The sequence below is a fragment of the Mustela nivalis genome, assembly GCF_964662115.1.
Source record: "Mustela nivalis genome assembly, chromosome: 13".
NCBI classification, from domain to species: domain Eukaryota; kingdom Metazoa; phylum Chordata; class Mammalia; order Carnivora; family Mustelidae; genus Mustela; species Mustela nivalis.
This window is the reverse complement of record NC_139032.1, coordinates 25,802,723-25,824,276: the sequence shown is the minus strand read 5'-3', so window position 1 is coordinate 25,824,276 and position 21,554 is coordinate 25,802,723. Positions and strand designations below refer to the sequence as shown.

General features: G+C 42.1%; 1 long non-coding RNA gene across 1 annotated transcript in view; it reads right to left on the bottom strand.

Moving 5' to 3' along the window:
- Nucleotides 1-15,308: 15,308 nt before the first annotated feature.
- Nucleotides 15,309-21,554, bottom strand: part of LOC309846402 — a 125,608-nt gene continuing 119,362 nt past the window's right edge. The window contains exons 4-5 of the long non-coding RNA XR_014301917.1: nucleotides 18,097-18,307; nucleotides 15,309-15,835 (exon numbers count right to left, since the gene is read on the bottom strand). This is a non-coding gene — a long non-coding RNA (uncharacterized lncRNA). The remainder of the gene's footprint in view (nucleotides 15,836-18,096; nucleotides 18,308-21,554) is intronic.

Sequence of the window (21,554 nt, the reverse complement as noted above, 5' to 3'; positions counted from 1 at the left end):
TTGGTTTTATCTACTCAATAGGCACCAGCCCCGATTACGAACACCAGCAGTAAAAAGGGGCCTTCTGCTGTATTTCTACTTAAGAAAACATAGGGAACTGCTCTCTTCCTGGATCTCCTCATCTTCTGGGTCTTTAAATGGTGGAGGGCCCCAGGGGTCATTCCTCAAGCTCTTTTCCTCTCTCCCTACACCAAGTGATATCATCTAGTTCTTGGATTTTATATACCAGTTATACACTAATGAACCTCAAATTTGAGTTCCAACCCTGACCTTTCCTCTAAACTCCAGACCCTCTTATCCAAATGCCTACATGATGTGTCCACCAGGATACCTGGTGTTCGTCTTAAACCATATTCTGGGTTCTTCCCCAAACCATTTCAGTCCTAGACTTGCAGACCAAAAGCCGCACTATCACCCTTGACTCTGGTCTTTCTCTCACACCCTGTGTGGGATCCATCAACAAATCCCCCTCTCTCTATTTCCAAGGCACATTGCAAATCTGACCAATCCTGATCACGTTCTACTTGCCCCTGCTGCCATCTTAGTCTGCCCTAATGTTCTCTGACTTCATGAAGGAACTTATCTTTCAATGTCTTCCTTTAACTAGATTGTTTCCCTGCTCTCCTGGCCTCATTTTGTACCACTAACAATGCCAGGACAGAAGCACGGGCCTCGGCTCCCTAGCAGGGCCCAAGTAGACACCCCCCAAATTTTCAGGAGCTTCTATCTTCTTATTTCTATCCCCTCATCCCACCCCCATCCTGAGCCTGTTGGCAGCCCTGACCCTAAGGACTCAGGCCTTCTGTTCTTCTTTCCCTTGATTCTTTCACTCACCATAGAGCTAACTGCCTCCATTATCAGCTGCTACAGCCCTTACACACCTCCTCCAACTTTGTGAAAGCTATGTGATTATTCGGTTTCTATCAGAGAACTTTATTTTCCTGCTGAACTCCCCATAAAGAAGAGATTGCACATAAAATCTCTAAGAATCCAGACATTTCTGCAGAGTCTTAAGAGAATGTTCACTCAGCATCAAAAATAACCCTTGTGCCTCCCTTCCCCTATCCTTTGTTGTACTGTACATCTTTCCCACCAAAGTGTCTCTTCACTCTCTCCCCTGCCCCCTCTCTGTGAGTAGCTCTTGCCTGGAAAATCTATTGCCTCCACAGCTCTCTGTCACCATAGTGGCCACTTCCTCTCCCCACAGGTCCACAGCGCCCCCTCCCTCATTGGCCTCCAGCTTCCTCTGCCCTCACCCCTGGCCTTGCTTTCTATAGAAGCCTCCCCCAGCTCTTTCAGAGCCAGCCGCCATCATGGTTTATGGCATCCCAGCGATATTATCTCCACTTCCAAATGGGGACCCAAAAAACTGGACTGGAGAAACCTGTCCAAGACCACACAGTCGGTGGCCACCTGGATTTCACTCCCACACTTCCTAATTCATAGGCCATTAGAAGGCCTGGGATTAGAGAGCTCCCTGCTTTGCTCACCACTTTCCCGGCTGACTCAGGGCCCATCTGGATCTGGGCCACTTAACTACCAGCTACCACTGTGCTTAAAACTGCCCAGGGAGCCCCAAGTAATGCTTTTCTTTGTTTAATAGGAAATATCTTCATTCAGTCCTGCCTTAAATACATGTTATGGGTAGACAGACACACAGAAGCAAGCTGTAGAAATATCCTTTATATTTTGTGTTCTGCACCAACTTGGATTCCCACCAACAGTGTAAGAGGGTTCCCCTTTCTCCACATCCTCTCCAACACATGTTGTTTCCTGTCTCACTAATTTTGGCCATTCTAACTGGTGTAAGGTGATATCTCAGTTTGGTTTTAATTTGAATCTCCCTGATGGCTAGTGATGATGAACATTTTTTTCATGTGTCTGATAGCCATTTGTATGTCTTCATTGGAGAAGTGTCTGTTCATGTATTCTGCCCATTTTTTGACATGATTATCTGTTTTGTGTGTGTTGAGTTTGAGAAGTTCTTTATAGATCCTGGATATCAACCTTTTATCTGTACTGTAATTTGCAAATATCTTCTCCCATTCCGTGGGTTGCCTCTTTGTTTTGTTGACTGTTTCCTTGGCTGTGCAGAAGCTTTTGATCTTGATGAATTCCCAAAAGTTCATTTTCGCTTTTGTTTCCTTTGCCTTTGGAGACATATCTTGAAAGAAGTTGCTGTGGCTGATATCAAAGAGGTTACTGCCTATGTTCTCCTCCAAGATTCTGATGAATTCCTGTCTCACATTGAGGTCTTTTATCCATTTCGAGTTTTGTGTTCTGATCATGGCCCTCAATGCTGACCCTAAACTTGGCTTTGTCAGGAACAGAACCCTCTGCTCACCAGATAGCACTGCAAGAGCCATTTGCTCTATTTCTGATTTGAGGTATGAGGTAATAGAGACTGATTCTGTCCTCCTCAGTCACCTGACTTCCCACATATATTACACAGCAGGGAAAAAGGATACAAATAAACTAGCCAGGTTCTATCAGCCTACTCAATTTGTCTTTGAAAAGTCTCCCATTCTGTCCCTTGGGCACACCCATACTAAGGGCCTCCATGAGTTGAATGGCATAAGTTTGGCTTCCAGGAAATTGCAGCCCCTGGGCCAGGCAAGAAAACCCTATGAAGATTGGCTGACTCTTCTCCAGTTGGAGTCAACAGTGGCTGAGCCCTTGTTCTAACTCTGTGCCAGGCACAGTGTTAGTAACTGTCATGTCACAAAATCAGTCAGAGCAGGAGAGGAGCCCTCCCCCTTCAGAAGCTTCTAGAGTCTCCTGGGAGTAATCACACACACACACACACACACACACACACACACACCTACACACACACCACCCTAAGGGATATAGGAAAAGTTCAGAGTGAGTGCCAGGAAGATTTAGAGGCAAAAAGTCACACTTAATCTGATAAGATAGCTCCATCTCTTTGTGACCTCTGTATAGACAGAGGACAACTTTCATGACATAGAATCACTTTTTAATTGAAATATAACCATATATTGACATATAACTATAATATTATATTAGTTTCAGGTATACAACATAATAGTTTGATATTCATATACAGAGTGATCGCTACAAAAAGTCTTGTTAACACCCATCACCACACAGCGACAGATTTCTTTTTCTTGTGATAAGATCTTTCAAGATTTACTCTCACAGCAACTTTCAAATATATTATATAATATTTATAGTCAGCATGCTCTATTTTCTATCCCTTGCACTTGCTTGTCTTATAACTGGCAGTTCGTACTTTTTGACTCCCTTTCACACATTTCCTCTACCCCCACCCCAGGCAACCACCAATCTCTTCTCTGTATCTAGGAGTTCAGTTTGTTTTTCGTTTTCAGAGTCTACATATAAGTGAGATCATACAGTGTTTGTCTTCCTCTGTCAGACTTACTTTACTTAGCATAATACCCTCAAGGTCCATCCACGCTGGGGCAAATGGCAGGATTTCCTTCCTTTTTATGGCCAAAAAATGTGCCATTATATACACCATAGCCTCTTTATCTATTCACCTATCATTGGACATTTAGGTTGTTTTTATTGGCTATTGTAAACAATTCTACAACAAACACAGGGAAACAGATACCTTTTTGAGTCAATGTTTTGGGTTCCTTCAGATAAATACCCAGAAGTGGAATTGCTGGATCCTATGGTAGTTTATTTTTAATTGTTGGAGGGAGTTTCAAGACACATAATTATTTTTAAAAATTGAATCTCCCATGTTGGTGATGCCCATTACACATGATATCCAGTGGAAATGCATTCAAATTACCCAAGTTTGTGTGACTCACATACTTCATTTCCTAGCTGAAAGGCTTCAGTCAGTTTGATGAGAATGTCACAAAGGACATGGGTCCTAGCCACAGGCCACCAGGGAATACAGTGACTAATCTCTATTTCTTATTCTACTTGACAAACACAGTATTTTCTCCATTCTAGGTACTGTTCAAAGCACTTTGCAAATATTAACTAATTTAACCCTCACAAATATCTACAAGGCAGTACTTATCCCATTTAAGATAGTGAAATTGTGGCACAGATCAATTATATAACTTGCCCTAGGTCATATAAGTAATATAATTCTACTAATAGGGTTCAAATTCATTCAATCTGTGATCTTGGCCACTACACAGCTTATTGACTTAATTATAACAGTCCTCTCAGTTTGATCTCTGATGGGGACGATTTGCCATAGGTTTCTCACCTTTCTGCATATCTCTTCATAGAGTGAACAGCCTTTAGAAGATCTATTGTCTCCCTCTGGAACAAGAGACACATATTTACTACCCATTATAAATAATAAAGTCTTCCTGAGCTCAGGACTCCTCTCCTATAAGGCAATCAATAGTTGGCATTTGGCCTTTGTCACATTGCCCTGTAGGAACTGGGGCTCAGGGAACAAATGCTTACACTCTGGCTACCAGAGTACTGTGAGTAATAAAGTCTTTTGTCTCTGATCCAAGAGTCTTCTGTCTTCTGCCAGCATCCATGAATCTATGCTAAGCTACCTGTTAGCTTGCAAGTGGTGTAAAATCTCAGATACTTCATAGGCTTGACCACCTGTATCTCCACTGTAAAAACAGACCTGCTTCACAGAACCCTCTAGAGGAGGCAATGTTTGAGCCATATCTTAAAGGTAGTGGTGGACACAAAGGACTTGCTGGCAGGAGAAAGACAGGCGAAGTCAGGAAATAGGAGTATGCATGATACTGGAGGATGGCTAGGCCTGGTGGCTCCAAGTTTCAGTCTCTCTAGCATGCTAGCCCTTCACTGGGAAATGAACTGAGTTTGAGTGATTTGAGTTTGAGTGAATGAAATGATTTTGAGTTAAGTCCTCATTCATACCTCTCAATTTCTCTTTAAAAAAAAAAAAAAAAAAAAAGATATTATTTATTTATTTCAGAGACAGGGGAGAGAGAATCTTGAGAGAGTTATGCAAGCGTGACCAGGGGGACGAGCAGAGGGAGAAGCAGACTCCCCATTGAGCAGGCAGCCTGATGTGGGACTCGATCTCAGGACTCTGGGATATGACCCAAGCTGAAGGTGGACACTTAACCAACTGAGCCATCCAGGCACCCGCAATTTCTCTTTAGAAGCTACAGCATGGTTTTCTTTTTCCACTTTGTCAAATTGACCACCTGTGAGCTGAGAAAACCATATGATGAAAGTTCATTCTTTCTCAAACATATCTGATTGTTTTGGCTCCTGGGAATGAGGCTTCCTGAAGATAAACATCCAGGATCTGCAAGAGCCGATGAAGTCAGTGATGGCTCGGGTCCACAGGCAGAGTCCAACTCACCAGCAGCCCTTTCTCTCCACACCATGTATGTGCCCACCATTGGACACAAGTTTGTGTCCTCTGTTACAAGTTCTACCTCAAATATTTGCTACAGTGAAACATCTCTGGGCTTAACTGATGATAACTTCTGATGGTAATGTCCATTCATAGGATATTGTTTCCAGGCTTTGTGTCTAAAAAAGAATCCTAATGATTAAAATGGGAGTCCTTAGTTTACTCCAGCAATATATAAAAGTCTGGTATTGGGTTGCCCCCAGAAGCAGAGCCTGAGACCAGGACTCAGATGTGAATAGTTTAGTCTTACTGAGAAAATCCTGGGAACCAATGTAGTGTACATGCCTCAGAGTTCCCCATCCTGGGAGTGAAGGGACTGTAGTACTTGGCCACAAGGTCCCATTAGTCTTTGGTTGGAGGCTGAACTTTGGTTGGTGGGGTGGGCAGAATCAGGATGAGAGAGCAGTGAACTCTCCAGCACTCCTGCTCTTCTGGCAAAGAGATGTAGACACTGACAGGTGGAGGCCAGCCAGCACTCACAGCACTGGTGAGGCCTGAGGGATAGGAGAAGGCTGCTCTAGACAGAAAAGCCCAACTGCTCAGAAAGGACCCTGACTCACCCCTCCCTAGAAAAGAAAGTTACAAGAAAAGAAATCATCTTCTAGTGGAATGGCTAAAAACCCAGGCCTCAAGATTGTACAATAAGGATAAAGTCTTCTGGAAGGTTCTTTGTGACATAAGCTATGGAAAGAAAAACTATCTCTGGCTGGCTTTCTGCCCCAGAGCTGCTGCTTGCGCAGTACAGCGAGCTCTGAGGGGGAAAGCAGAGGTGCTGGAGAGGTCTAGCTCCTTGTCCTGCCCGAGGCTGATTCTCCAATGCTTTTAACTTGTGTCTGAAGCAGGCACCGCTACAGAAGTGATTATCCCTGGACCAGAGAAGTAGCTAGCCCCCAAAAGATTGGAGGGCAAATGAGCTGTGTCATCTGTAAACAAAGTCGCTCCTGGAATCCTCACATAGGAGTCGTGCCTTGCTGTGAGATAGCAGACCTGAATGAGCAAGCAAGGGGACACAGCTTGGCCAATAGGACAGGTTCCAGGTTTAAAAGGCTCTAGGTCCCAGATCTCTGGTGGACAGGGGCTGCTGGTGTCTAAGTTGACATAATGTTTTCAGTGAAGTTGCCCTGAATATCACGTACTTTCTCCCATCCACAAAATAGAGCAAGCATAAGCCCAAGGTCATTGGCAGGGAGCAAAGCGGAAACATGGACAACCTGCGGCCTTCAAAACACAACTCTGAGAGAAGGTTCCATGGAATGATCACTGCCCTTGGCCTGTTGAAATCTCTCAGTGCCCAGAAATGCAGACATTACCTTTGTGGGCATGACAACAGTCACTGCCTCCCTCCACGTGCCCCGCTTCCTCCGGCAGCTGACCCCTCACTCAGTTCTTGTCATATCTGCAGACCCTCCTTACGGCAGCTCCATCTCCAGCACCACGCCCGAGCCATGGGTTATTAAAGATTTTTCTTCAAATAGAGTCACTCATTTTACACATACACAGTTATTAACAAAGGCAATTTGATCTCATCATTATAAATGAAAATGCAGTATCCCTAGCTACCAATGAAAATAAAGCAATGTTACCAAATGCCAGCCAGATTTTCTCGCCTGCCATTGGCTATGATCCTGAGGAATGTTCTCTCTACCCCCCCTCTCGCTCTTTCTCTCATTCTCTGTCTCTGTGTGTTAAAAAAGAAAGAGGCAGGGTTTGCTCCTTGATTAATCCAGAAAAATGCCCAGAAAAATCTGCAGCAGAAGTAAGTCAGCCCCCAGAGCTGGAATTGGCAATGAAGCCCCCCCAGCACCCCATGGGCACGTGCAGAATCTGGCACTCTCCACAGGACACAGAGGGGGAAGTCTTCCAGTCTCCTTCTCCCAGTGAGGAGAGGAGGAGAGGGCCATCAAAGAAAAAGAAAGCAATATGGAAGAGAAAGATGGCTAAAGACAGGGACACAGTGAGCAAGACAAGATGTTAGAAAGGAAAGACACAGCACTCGCCACCGCCCCCTCTAAGTCGGAAGCTGCAGTAAGTGCCATCCACTAGCAGGAACTTTCCTCTCATTAAAGAAAAAGGAACTTTCAACCCTATTGAGTCTTTCTGTATGCTAATTACTGCAGGATTGACTGCTGTGGGATTCCTTCAATGAAGCCATTTGGACTCACAATTTAACCCGCAAAAAAGATTCACTCTTAATTAAAAGCCAAGCTGACCTTTTAGAAGGCTTTTTTTTTTTTTTTTTTGAAGAAAGGAACAGGCTTTTTAAGATCATTAAGTCCTAATAAGTTCTATAACCACAAGACTAGCAGACACATGTGCTTGAATATCTGATGGCATCTGTGATAAGGATGTCCTACCAACCCATGTCACATCTTCCTGATCCCGAAATGGGAGATGAACAGATGAGAGATGGCTCTTCAAAGGACTCCATGAGCACCCTGCTGACTTCAGAAATAGGACTAGCCCTTAGGGGAAGGGTGTAGCTGAAGGGTTTTGCCCCAAGAACCCACAGGAAGAATGTGTACAAAATGTTGATGTGAGGCAGGGATGTGGCTAACAGGGTGACCATGGTGTGATCCTGAAGATGGTGGGGTATCAGTAACTCTTGGGGTCTATTTCCGCACAGATGGGGTTCTGCTTTGTATGTTTATGAGGAGGTACAGAAATCCCAGAAAGAAAAGAGGACTTCAACTTATGAAAATCCGAGACTCATCTTCACCTTCAAGATAAGACTGGAGAAGAAGCAGGAGATAAGCAAAACGAGAAACAAATACTTTTTGGAGATAGCAAGTGGAATTCAGGGTTTCATGTTCAGGGTATGTGACCAGGGATCAAAAGGATTTGATTCTGTGTCCTGCCCCTTGAGGGCAGTTGCTATAATGTCAGTTAAGCTCTGTGGATTCGAGTCTCTGCCTACAAGGAGAGCAAAGCTGCCCTCCTTCTGTAGACCGACTTATTATTTCCACATGTCTTACATTCAGCGCTTGCGTAACTCAGCTGGAGCAGATACTAGGTAGAGCAGGTAACACTGTCCTCATTTTACTAACAAGCCCCCACTGAGACTTGACTCTATCTGGTCAACTTCTGTTACTTGCTGGCTGTGTGAGCCTTAAACAGTTTACTCAGCTTCCTCTGTGCCTCAGTTTTTATCTCTGTTAAGCAGGAATAAAAGAGTGCTTATTTTGGGAGCGCTTGGGTAGCTCAGTCAGTTAAGTGTCTGACTTTTGATTACCACTCAGGGTCATGAGATCGAGCCCCACATTGAGCCCCGCAGTGAGCCCCACAGTGGGCTCCACGCTCAGCCAGGAGCCTGCTTCTCTCCCTCTCCCCCAACTCAGGTGTGTGCTCACTTTCCGTCTCTCAAATAAATAAATCTTAAAAAAAAAAAAAAAGCATATTTATTTCATAGGGTTGGTGTAGGGATTAAATGAAATAACATAAATAAAGTACTTAGAAAGGCCTTGGGCCTTTGCAGGTTTTCAATAAAAGTTAGGTCTTCCTTGACTAGGGTGTCAGATCTGGAATTCTAATCCAGGCCTTCTGACACCAGGAGAGTTCATTGATTAAGACTATGGGCTTTGAGGCGCCTGGGCGGCTCAGTGGGTTAAAGCCTCTGCCTTCAACTCAGGTCATGATCCCAGGGTCCTGGGATCAAGCCCCGCATTGGGCTCTCTGCTCAGCAGGGAGCCTGCTTTCCCCTCTCTCTCTGCCTACTTGTGATCTCTACCAAATAAATAAATAAAATCTTAAAAAAAAAAAAAAAAAGACCATGGGCTTTAACATCTAACAGAGCGAGGTGCAAACTCCATTTCTACAACCTAACCATAGGACTCAGTGTCCTCTTCTAGAAAACGGGTGAGGGTAATAGTGTCCACTGCATGGATACAGTCGTTGGGAAGATTACTTGTGCAAGGAAACCAGTAGTTGCTATCCTCACCTTTGTGATTACTTTCTGCTTTCTACTCATTCACAGAGACACTGGCAAAGCCACCTGAGTAGATAGGAGTGCTGGATGATCTTAGGACTCTATAAAATTCTAAGCTAATATGGTATAGAGTTCAATAAAACAACTTTTTAACTAGGTCACTTAGGAACATCCTGCTGAAGATGGAAGATTAAACACGCATCCACTTTTGCTCCCTCCTGAAATTCCATTAAAATAACACTACAAGGATTTTCTAAATTGTATGAACCCACAAGGACAAAGAAAAAGAAGAGGAAATATCAGTAACAGAATTTTAGAAGGTAAAAACGAGAGGAATGAGCAAAGACAGGAACAGAAAAAAAAAAAAATCCTAATCCTAATTAACATTAAGAACACTAATATGCAATTTCAAACGGTTTGGGAAGTGACAGCACCAGGTATTTCTAGAATCAGGTATGAAAAGTGAGACTAAAAACAGGATATTGAAGAAGACAGACCCTAAGGTGCCATCCCTGCTCAGCCCAGCCACGTGACCCTTCAACACTAGCAAAAGACGGAAGGTTTCCTTTTCTGGAAAGGAACATCAGATATAACTGAAGATGAAAGTATTGTCCTGAAAACAGGGGAATTAAATGAACACTTATATGCCAATGCCTCTCAGGACACTTCTAGGGCAATACCACCAACTACAAAATTAAATTTAAAATTGGGTTCTTCAGGTGCCCTGGCCACATTCAGAGTGCTCAATAGATCCAGCCCACTTTGATTGCTGCGGAAAGTTCTATGGGCCAGCTCTGGTCTGTGCAAAGATTCAGTGATTTTCTGAAGGATCTGACCAACCCAAGAGGATAGACCCCAACATATGGACAGTGGGGGGTCTTCAAGAAAATGGCCAAAGGTTCAAAACTCTGAAAGCCACCAGCCTCCTAATATCTAATTAGACCCTCTCTCCTTAAAATGACATCGAAGATCATCAGCTAGAGGAAGAGAGCCTCTATCATGAAAGTCAAGAGACCAAAACAAATGAACAGAAAAAAGAATAATTTAAGAGAAACAGAAATAAAGGTGGAAGAAGAAAACTTCAAAGAACCATCATGAATATTGTCAGAGAGTTAAGAGAAGTTTCCTCTGTAAAATAGGAGTGGATTATCATAACAAAGAAATATTCAGAGAAATTTTTTAAAGAGATCCTTGAAATTTTCAAATGATGGCAGAAAAGGAGTATTCATTAAAAGGACTGAAGGATAATTGAGAAAATGTCCCAGGAAGTATCTAAAAAGATAATGAGATAGAAAAGAGGAAAAGAAAGATGAGTACATTGTCTTAGTCCTTGTATTTCCTTTACCTCTTCACTAAAGAAATGTCAGGAGCATGAGGATTGAGGGGCTAACTCCTGAGCCAGATGGAGAAGCTGCTCGGGGCCCCGCAGCAACAAACAGGACATCTAATGCTGTGTGTGTTAAATTCATGCTCTGTTCTCCTTCTTTTGTGGTCCCTATCTCTGTTTTAGCCTTATCCCCACATCTTGCTTCTTTGCTTAGAAGCCAAGGCCAATGTTAGAATATCTTACCTTCCTGGAAGTCAAAATAAGGAATTGATTTTCAAAAAAAACATGGGGGTCAAAGGGGAGTTTAGAGGAGACTGAGCCAAGTTGGGGTCATTGTGATTAACACAACCTCCTCCTTTCTCTGGTGACATAAGGCCAGCTTTCCTTTCTTCCCACCAGACTTTTCCCCTGGGGTGTGTCTTCACCATGTCTTTGCCCTCCACCTCCCCGGGGCTGCCTGGTACTCCCTCTCCATAAGCACCATTATCACAGTATAGCTATCAACTTGCAAATCCTCAGTACAGAGGAAAATGGCTGGGAAATGTGACCATCATGAATTAGGAGACAAAAAAAGAGGAAACAAAGATTTTAAAAGAAGTAAGGAGGCATCTGAGTGGCTCAATCTTTTGAGTGTCCAACTCTTGCTTCCAGCTCAGATCGTGATCTCAGGGTCTCCTGGTCTCAGGCCGAAGTCACTCTGCACTCAGCAGGGAGTCTACTTGTCCCTCTCCCTCCCACCTCAGGCCTCCCCCCTGCTTACACATGTACTTACTCTCTCTTTCTCTAATAAATAAAAATCTTTAAATTTTTTTTAAAGGAAGGAAAGGAAAAACATTATGTAAATAGTTGTTTTTAAAAAACTTCTCATTGTACAAAATGAAAAGCATACACAAAAATAATAGTTTAATGAATATTCATGTTCATGTTATCCAGATTCCATAATATCGAGTCATAGTTAACAGCAGTTTTGAGATCATAATAATCTATGGATTGTTCATCACGTGCTGAGTATGTTCTCTGTATTATATATAGGTGTGTGACAAATTCAAAATGGTTACAAAGTCTCCACCATGATCCCCATCAAGAGGTGGTATCTAAGTTTCCTCTTACAAACAAACAAACAGTAACAACAACAACAAAAATGATAAAATTATTTAGCTCCAAATAAGTGTTACCTTTTGTGAAAAAGTAAGGATGACTCCAAAGGCAGAGCTGTGAGCCCAGAAGGTAGAGCCACAAAGGATTAATTCCCAGCTTTGAAACCTAACAGAGTTTGTCCAGTTGTACTAAAAAATTGAGACTGGTGACTCCTTTTTTCCTTGCATTTGTGAACAGGAATCTCCTTATTTATGAACGGGAATCTCCATAGCTGTTACCAGTTCCCATTCCACCACTGTATTTGGGAAGTAGGCAACTTGCTTTCTAGTTTTGTGCGTCCCCAAATAGAGAGGAATGGATCATACTCAGAGTCTTACTCATATCCAACTTAGACTATTTAGATCATGGGATTAGGGATTTCTGAGCTGACAAAATTTGGATGAGATTTTATACTTTGAGTTGATGCTGTAATGGGTTGGAACTTTGGGGGAAACTAGGATGGGGCAAATGCATGTGGGATGGACATGAATCATTGAGAGCCAGAGGGTAGACTATGATAGGTAGAAAAATGTTCTCCCTCACTCCCAAAGACATCCATACCAAATTCCTGGAATTTGTGAATAGTTACTTTATATGGCAAAGGAAGTTTGCCAATGTGACTAATTTAAGGATTTGAGATGGAAGATCGTACTGGGTTATTTCGGGGGGCCCGACATAATCATGTGAGCTCTTATAAGATGGAGGCTGGAGAGGCAGTGAAGGAAATGTGATAAGGAAAGCAAAGGTCAGAGAAAGAATAAGAGATTTAAAGATTTCACCCTTATGGCTTTGGAGGTAGAAGAAGGGGCCTCAAGCCAAAGAATGTAGGCAGCCTCCAAAGTCTGGAAAAGTTAAGGAAACAGATTCGCCTCTAGGGCCTCCAGAAGGAACACTTGCCAACACCTTGGTTTCAGACCTGTCAAACCCATTTCAGACTTCAGACCTCCAGAACTGTAAGGTCATAAATCCATGTTGTTTTAAGCCACCAAGTTTAGGGTAATTTGTCACAGTGGCAATAGGAAGCTAATTATAGAAGTCTTGCACCTTCTCCTTTCATGCTTTTTGAAACTGGCCATCAAGTAAAAATGTTGAACCACCCTGAAGGAAAGAAGGGTCCCAGGGAAAGAGAATGGGCCTGGAGGCTGAGAGACAATGGAGGGAGAGAAAAGAGAATCAGCTAGTCCCCAAGCCTTCATTGCTACACTTTTGAGCCACCTTGGATCCTCTGGTCCCAACTGAATCATTACCACCATACCATATAGAGCATAGACTAGCTGTGTCTATGGCCAAATTTCACAGTCATCAGCAAAAAATAGTTGATATTGTTTTAACCCACCCAGTTTGGAGGTGGTTTATTATGCAGTTATATGTAACTGAAATAATGTATACTTTAATGTTCATCACCAATATCACTCCCTCTCACACATAAATACACTGTTGCTAGACAGGTTAAACTAGCAACTTGTCCAAAGTCACAGTTAGTAAAGCCAGGATTAGACCTAAGCAATACGACCGCAGGACGCATGCTCTTACCTTGAAGGATTTAATGCTCTTAGTGTCTATTGCCTTTAGGCTTTTTTTTTAATCAATTAATTAACATATAGCGTATTAGTTTCAGAAGTAGACTTCAGTGATTCATCAGTTGCATATAACACCCCATGCTCATTACATCAAGTGCCCCCCTTAATGCCCATCACCTAGTGACCCCACCCCCGACCCACCTCTCCTCCAGCAGCCCTATATGTTTCCTAGAGTTAAGAGTCTCTTATAGCTTGTCTCCTTCTCTGTTTCATCTTATTGTATTATTCCCTGCCTTTCCCTATGTTTATCTGCTTTGTTTCTAAAATTCCACATATGAGAGCATATGGCATTTGTCTTTCTCCGATTGACTTATTTCACTTAGCGTAATACTCTAGTCCCACCCATGTTGTTGCAAATGGTAAAATTTGGGGGATTTTTAATGGCTGAGTAATATTCTATTATTCTATATATAATATATATATATTCTATATATAATATTCTATTATATATATTATATATATATATATCACATATCACATATTCTTTATCTATTCATCTGTCAATAGACTCCTAGACTCTTCATATTTTGGTTATTTTGGACATGGTTGTTATAAGCATCAGCAATTCACCTTGAACTATCTTAGTTCATATTTAGTAGGAAGCTCTATATAATATCAGGAAAGTCATAGGAGTAAGACCTTGAAACCAAGCCATAACTGCTGTTAGTATTGTGTGTATGTGGAGGGGGCGAAGTTTTTCTCCTGAACTGTAGGTTTCTTTCTGTCAGATGGACTTTAAGTGTCAGGTAAGTTAAAAGTGGCTGAATCATGTCAAGAAACATACCTATAGCAGGTCTCAGACTTACATCTTCCAATTTTGCCAACAAAGAAAACCTGACTCTCTGGCCCTAGTTAAAAAGGTTTGGGGAAGGATTCTAATTGGTCCATGATAGGCCAGGTGTTCAGCCTTGAACCAGTAAACAACTCAAGAAAATGAGATCTTTAAAAAGGTGGCAGCCCCAATATGATGCTCATGGCTTAAATTTTAAAAGGGAGAAATTTTCACAGGAAGGTAGATAGCAGTGTGCCGAAGTAGTCGAGCAAACAACAGACACCTACTACAAACAGAGAGGGTTGGATTGGGAGAAACAAAAACCACGTCGATGGGGTGCCCGAGTGACACAGCTGGTTGAGCATCTGGCTCTTGGTTTCAGCTCAGGTTGTCATCTCAGGGTCATGGGATCAAGCACCATCATGGGCTCTGCTCAGCACAGAGTTTGCTTAAGACACTCTCTCTCTCTCTCTCTCTTTCTCCCTCTGGCCCTCCCACTTCTTTATCTCTCTCTCTCTCTCTCACACTCAAATAAATAAATAAATCTTTAAGGAGGGAAACAGACGTGGAAATTCAAAACTATCCCCTTTAATATAGGCTATTTGGTCCAAAGAAAATCATATTCCATATGAGTTCCATAGAGCAAACTTGTATAAAATATTTTGAGAAGTTCTCCCTCCTTATTGTATTTCCCAGTAATGTGAAGTCAGTTAGCCAGAACTAAGGTAATATACCAAGCTTGACCTCAACCATGAATGGAACATGAAATCCCCGTTGGCAGCCAGAAGACTCCTGGGAGAAAATGGCCCAATGCAAGAGCAGATGGGGGAAATGGCTGATCAGCCACTTAAAACCCAGAATTTCCAAGCCAGAAGGCATCCCAGAGCTCATGTGATCTAACTTACAGGTTTTTACCAACTGCTTATTTGTGCATATACATCAGCGTGAATATATAGAAATCTTGAACTGTTTGTTCAACAAGAAAGTCTGAAAAGAAACATTCTCTACAACCAGCATCCTTCCTCCTGGCCCCAGTATAAGCTAAATTACTAAAAGGAGAACGTTTTCTCTCTGTATTATCTTTAAGACCCAAAGAAAGAATTTTAGTTGACGACTTGTATGCATAATAGATACTGAGCAGCTATACTTGAGATCACAATGCTCATTCTAATAGACCTTAATAGCTATTAATAAAAACCCACATATTTTTCTTATCTATATATTATATTTAGATATATTTAGGAGCTCAAGTAAATTAAAAATCTCGTTCCTCCCACACACAATCCTTAATTAATCCAACCAACAAATTATTGAGCAAGCCTTTAAATACAAATTTCTGAAAGTTTAAATAGATTCTGTTAAAAAGTTCATTCTAGTGAGCTGTTGATGGGCACTGGAAAGACTAACCATGAAAGAAGCTATTTCCTTCAGGAGGAAAAGTATATTTTTATCAGAGGGTATGAAGGATGAGAACAGTTTCTAAGGTCTTTCCCGGGCTCGGAGCTGTGACATCCATCTCCCAAGTGACGCTCTCTCGTGTTGATGGGAGCTTGGTGATTATTTGCCTCTGGTGCTTCTGTTTCTTGAGTCCATCCTCTCTGTTCATGTTCAATTGCTCTTCTCTTTTATCAGGAAGATGTTCTCCGTTTTGTTCTTGAAATCTAAGTGCTCTCTTTAATATTTCATTAGCATTTCTTCTATGGCTTCGCAGAATGATTCAACCATTTTTAACCTGCTCAAAAGTTTGATGCCTTTGATTAGTTATATAAGTGAATGTCCCCAAATACATAAAATTCCTTAAGGAATAAATCTTCAAAAACCCATACAATTTTTATAAACACTTTAAAATAGGTGATATCTGCCTAAGGATTCCTAATCAGAATTTTAAGCTAGTAAGTAAACGCTCAGCAATGCTTACTGTATTTTGAATAGTCACTACCTGTGACTTGTAATTCATAAATTAACAGGGATATTTCCAAATGATCATTAGATACTTATACATGCATTGATTGGAGTGATCCTGTGAAATGGAAGTCACACCCAGCTAACTTTGGGAACTTTTTTGTAAATACAGGTACATGGGAACAGAGGTGGGAAGTCCAGTCCAGTCCAGAGGTGGGAAGTTTAGTCTTTCTGCAAAAGAGAGACTAAAGAGTTAAGTGGATGAAAGACAGTTGGCCCATGGGTAGAAAGGAGCAGGCGTGGGCTGCGGAACACCAGAGGATGCTGGGTAAAAGCTTACTTCAGGAACTGCCAAATCAAATGCTTCCAGAGGTCACACTTGTAGGAGTCAGATGGAACAAGCAAACATAGGGAAACTATAAGGTGAACTAGAACAGGCAGTTGCCTCACCCTGGTGGTGGGTATTAAGGAGGGCACATACTACATGGAGCACTGGTGTGGTACATAAACATGAATCTTGGAACAATGAAAAAATAAAATACACTTTAAAAATAAATAAATAAATAAAAACAGTAAGCTGGGGGGAAAAAAGCATTCAGGTTGATTTTTTTTTTTAATCAATGTAATTGCCAAACAAAACAGATCTGTGAACCAAATGCAGTGTGTGACTTCTGCATTAAACAATAGTTATGCCAATAACATGTGACCTGTAGTGGCAAAGAGTGTAGACTAAGGAGCTAGACTGTTTGGATTCAAATCCTGCTTCTAGCTGGGTGACCTTGGGCTAGTAACTTAACCTCCTGAAGCCTCAGTTCTCTCATCCCTATAATCAGGAAGTTAATTGTGTTTGCTTCATGGACGGAGTGGCCATATGTCTAGATTGGCCTGGAATGGTCCCCCCCCATAGGGTACTTTTTATAATGATTAAAAATATAATTATAAACAGTGCCCATTTCATTTTCAAGATTGCCCTATTAAAGGCTCATGATAGGGTTAAAAAGTACTGACTATAGTACCTAGAATAGAAGATGCTCCAACAAAAAGAAAAAATGACTAGGACCCTGAGATCATGACCTGAGCCGAAGGCAGACACTTAACCGACTGAGCCACCCAGGTGTCACCCCAAAATGATTGGCTTTAAGTAAGACTACCTCCACACAAAATTTATAAGCGAGAAAGGTTTGTTTCAGAGTTGGTCCGTCCCCAGCCTCATCCCAGTGCCTGAAAGCTTACCCAGACCCCTTCACACTAGCTTCTCACACAGGCTCAGACCCTTTATAGTTCGCTCAAAACAGCTGTGCCTTAATCTACACTGTTAGGACTTCCCTTCAGAGTTCAGCTAGCCGATCACACTGAATGACGAGTGTTGGTATTGTGGGTTCCTCAGAAAACTTACATACTATCCTTCCTAAGAAGATAAGATAAAAGTGGATTAATCAGGATGATTAAGAATGAAAATCTTTGGGGCAGCTTTCCGTGTTCCTTCAAAAAATCACACCAGCAGCTGCTTATAAACATGAGGCCTACTCTGCTCTCTTCAATGTATTATATATATTTGTGTATATATAAATGGATATATATCTCCATATATGAATTTATTTCAAACATTAAATCAATGAGCTCACTGCCCTCCAGTCAAATATAATTTTAAAACATAAATTGTGCCATTTTTTCAAGATACCATCATTTATCATGAAAATTAACAGAAGACTGAGAATGTTAATTAAAATACAAACTACAATCCTTCAAGTTTATTTCTTTTTTTTTTTTTTTGAAGAGAGCACATGCACATGCATGTGTGACCATGAAGGGGGAAGGGCAGAGGGAGAGAATCTTTTTTTTTTTTTTTTTTTTAAGAGGCAGAGAATCGTAAACAGGCTCCATGCCCAGCCTGGAGCCCGATGTAGGGCTCGATCTCACAACCCTGAGATCGTGACCTGAGCCGTAATCAAGAGTCAGATGCTTAACTGACAAAGCCATCCAGGGGCCCCTCTGTAAGATTATTTCTCAAAGTGTTCCAGTTATCACCACTGTATAACAAACCACCCCCCAACCCAAACTTAGCAGAGTAAAACAACCATGTATTACTACCGTTCATGGTTCGGGGTGGAGTGGTCCTCACTTGGGGTTCCTCGTTTGATTGCTGTCTAGCCACAGCTGGGACTCCTGTCATTTGAAGGTATCTTTGCTCACATGTCCAGTGCTCATCTGGAAAAGCCAGGTGATTCTTCAGCAGCCACCTCCAAGCAGCCTCTGTTTGTGGCTAGACTCCACAAGGCTTCCCTTACAGCCACCAGCTGTTCTTGAGACAGGGAGGGAAAGAGCTGACGGTCACCATCTTAAAGATCAGCCACCATGCCATCCACCCATCTCTTTAAACAATGCTAAGCCTGGAACAGAGGACTGAGGAAGTTAGTTCTGACTAGAATGTCCTAAATAGACGCCATACTTTTTTTAATTATTATAAATTATATCTGTTCATTTGTAAAATTAGGAATAAAAATGAGTAAATAAAAATAATGAACATTCCTGTCACCCAGAGAAAATCACTCCTAGTTTGGTTATGGGCAAATTAATATTTACCTCATTAGGAAGCATTCAGACATAACTTTCAGGTCTCCACACCCCATCCCCAACTTTGAATACTAACTTAGTCCAGGAAATAACTCCATGTTACCCAACTTTGTTGGATGGGCAAAGAGCCAGCCCCCAGATGTCAAGACAAATATAGGGGCTTAACGATTGAATGGGCTAGAGGCGACGAATGATTTGAACAGATGTGTGTTTGAAGTTGTGAGAGGGAACATCTGCCGTCCTATTTGCGAAGGTATTTGATAATCAAGAAAATGGTGTGAATGCACAAATGGAGGGACCTGTATTGAGATTCAGAGCATGAACGCTGATTCCAGTGTTTTGTAGCTAATTAGCTGGAGAGTGTTACATTGTGTCTCTAATTTGACAGAATGGAAGCAGAATGTACCTCTCCATCAGGGCTTACTCCCTATTTTCCAGCCCAGTGTGAGCTCCTTCCCATTCCTCCGGCAACATAATGAGCAAGAATCAACCACAATCACCAAGCCTCTGTCTCTTACAGTATAGAGTCCAAATTTCCAGGCTTCCCCAGTTTTAAACAACACAATAAAGTTACATTTCTTGGTCTCGCAACATCTATGGTGCCTCAGGTCCTGTCCACTTGGCCTTAGGAAGCCCAGGCCTTCCGCCAGCTTTCTCGTCACCAGCATTTCTTGGACTCCCACGAAATTGATCCATGCACCATGATGCTGTTTTTACGGGTGATTGCTGCCTCGATCACTCATGAGGGTCTGGCAGCTGCTGGTGGCCCCCCTGTTGTCCCTGGACCTGCTTTCCAGCTGCTTCTGTTTCCTGCTGTCTCACGCGGCCCCAGGAATGGATCCTTTCTCTGAACTTCTTTCAATGAATGCAGAAACCAAGCCATCAAGTCTAAAAAGGGTTTTATGGGGGCTTGGAGTTAACAGAATGGGAATATAATAATAAAGAAAGCCAAACTTGACAGCAGATGCAATTCTCCATAGTTGACTGATAGGCCTCTTGTGATTGCGTTTGGCCGATCCTTCTCATGCATCAAATAGACGTGAGAGGTGTCCTCAGTTACCTCTCCTATTTAGAGTCACGGGCATCAGCATCCACAAGAGCACAAGAGAAAAGAACTACTCCTCTCACCTTACCCCACACTGAGCCTTGCATCCCTTTCTGCTCCAGATCCGGCTTTCTTACAAGGGTAGTTGACAATGGCCATGTCCAGTACCACACAAAGAAAATCCTACTCTACAGCCTACTCCCTCTGGCCTTTGACAAGACAATGTATTTCCAGAAGAATCCATTGAGCTTTCTACCATATGGTTGTGAGACCCAGTCTGGCATGACCAAACCCAGTACAGTTCCTCTTCTCAGGCTCCCCTCCAGTGTGAACCACCCTTGAGCCTTGACTCAACTGCGATCTTAATATTCACATACACACCTCCCTAAAACAAGCAAGGACAGGGACATTGAAACTCTTACAAACACAAGCAGCACTTCCTGACACAACTCAAAACAGCAATCAAATCTACAGAACAACATGTTAAATAATACTCCATTACCATCACCCTCCAGACCAATTCACCTCAGGGTTCCAACCTTCGAGCATTCCCAGCATTCATGTCTTTCACAAGAGCAAAGGGGTTCTTGCTTCCTGACTAAAGACCCATTGTGGTGGCTTTCCCAGACCACAGGGACAGATGCTTGAAAGCTACATTTAAGCCCTCATCCCTTGGAGAAAGAGAACTGCATTCTGGACACTTGAAATGGTGGGGTCTTTGTGTCTAGCTCATCCCCACCCCATGGAGGAAAACGAATAACATTTCTCATTTACATTTTAAAATATATATGTTCTAATGGGACATTATGTTGACTCTCAGAGGCTGATCTCAGAACAGAGGAAAACTCCTATAAACACAATTGAGAAGCACATTTAGTGCTTTAGACCATTTAGACCATCCAGCTAAGAAATGTTCCTTAACAACCAGCCATCTCCTCAGTAAAGGGCAGCTGTAGATTTTTTTACTGATTCAACCCCAAAATTCCCTCACTGACATTTGCACCTCATCGGACTCCTTTCTGTTTTCTCTCCTCTCTTCCGTCTTTGTTCCCACTTCCTCTTCTTCGCTTACAAATGCTTCTATTCTAACTGGAAAAACATAAACTAGGCAGCTAGTTTGGACCTCACGCTTCACCAGGAAACCACGGGGCCACCACACCTGAAAGTAGCAGGCAGGCCTCTTAGAGGTGACTGGCTCACTCGCCAACGCCTTGCCAATATTTAAAACCTCAGCGCCTTTTTGAACCCAGGGGGTAAAGACTGGGAACTCCAGTAAAAACCAACATGAAATTTTCCACCCACCTAGAAGAAAAATTTGAGATAATTTTTTACAAATTTAAAAATAAAATTTTTTTCACACACCAAATTCATATTCTGAGAGACAGGCGGGGGTGACTTTGGATCTCCTCTGTGCTCTACGAGTTTGGAACCTGATACTCTCCAGTCAAACATCCCCACCAGTCCTGATGAATAAAGAACTGGGACCTGCATGTACAACTGATATCATTTTTGAAGCTCTCCACATTATTTTGTACATTCTGCCTGAGAGCTTGCTCTTTTTAGCTGTTTTTTCTCATTGTTACGAATTAGGAGCAGTTACAGATAAAGAATGTGCATTAGCTTTTTTTTTTTTTTTTTCAAAATAAGTCTATTTTTTAGAGCAATTTTGAGTTCACAGCAAAATTGAGTGGAAAGTACAGAGAATTCCCAAATGTCCTCTTCCCTCACACATGCACAGGCTCCCCCACTATACACATTACAGAGCACTACAATGGTACCTTTGTCAAAATCTACAAGCCTGCATTGATTCATCATCCTCCCTCAAGGTCCATAGTTTACATCTGGGTTCACTCTTAGTGCTATACCTTCTGTGGGTCTGGACAAATGTATAAAGACATACATATATCCATCATTATGGTATCCTACAGAA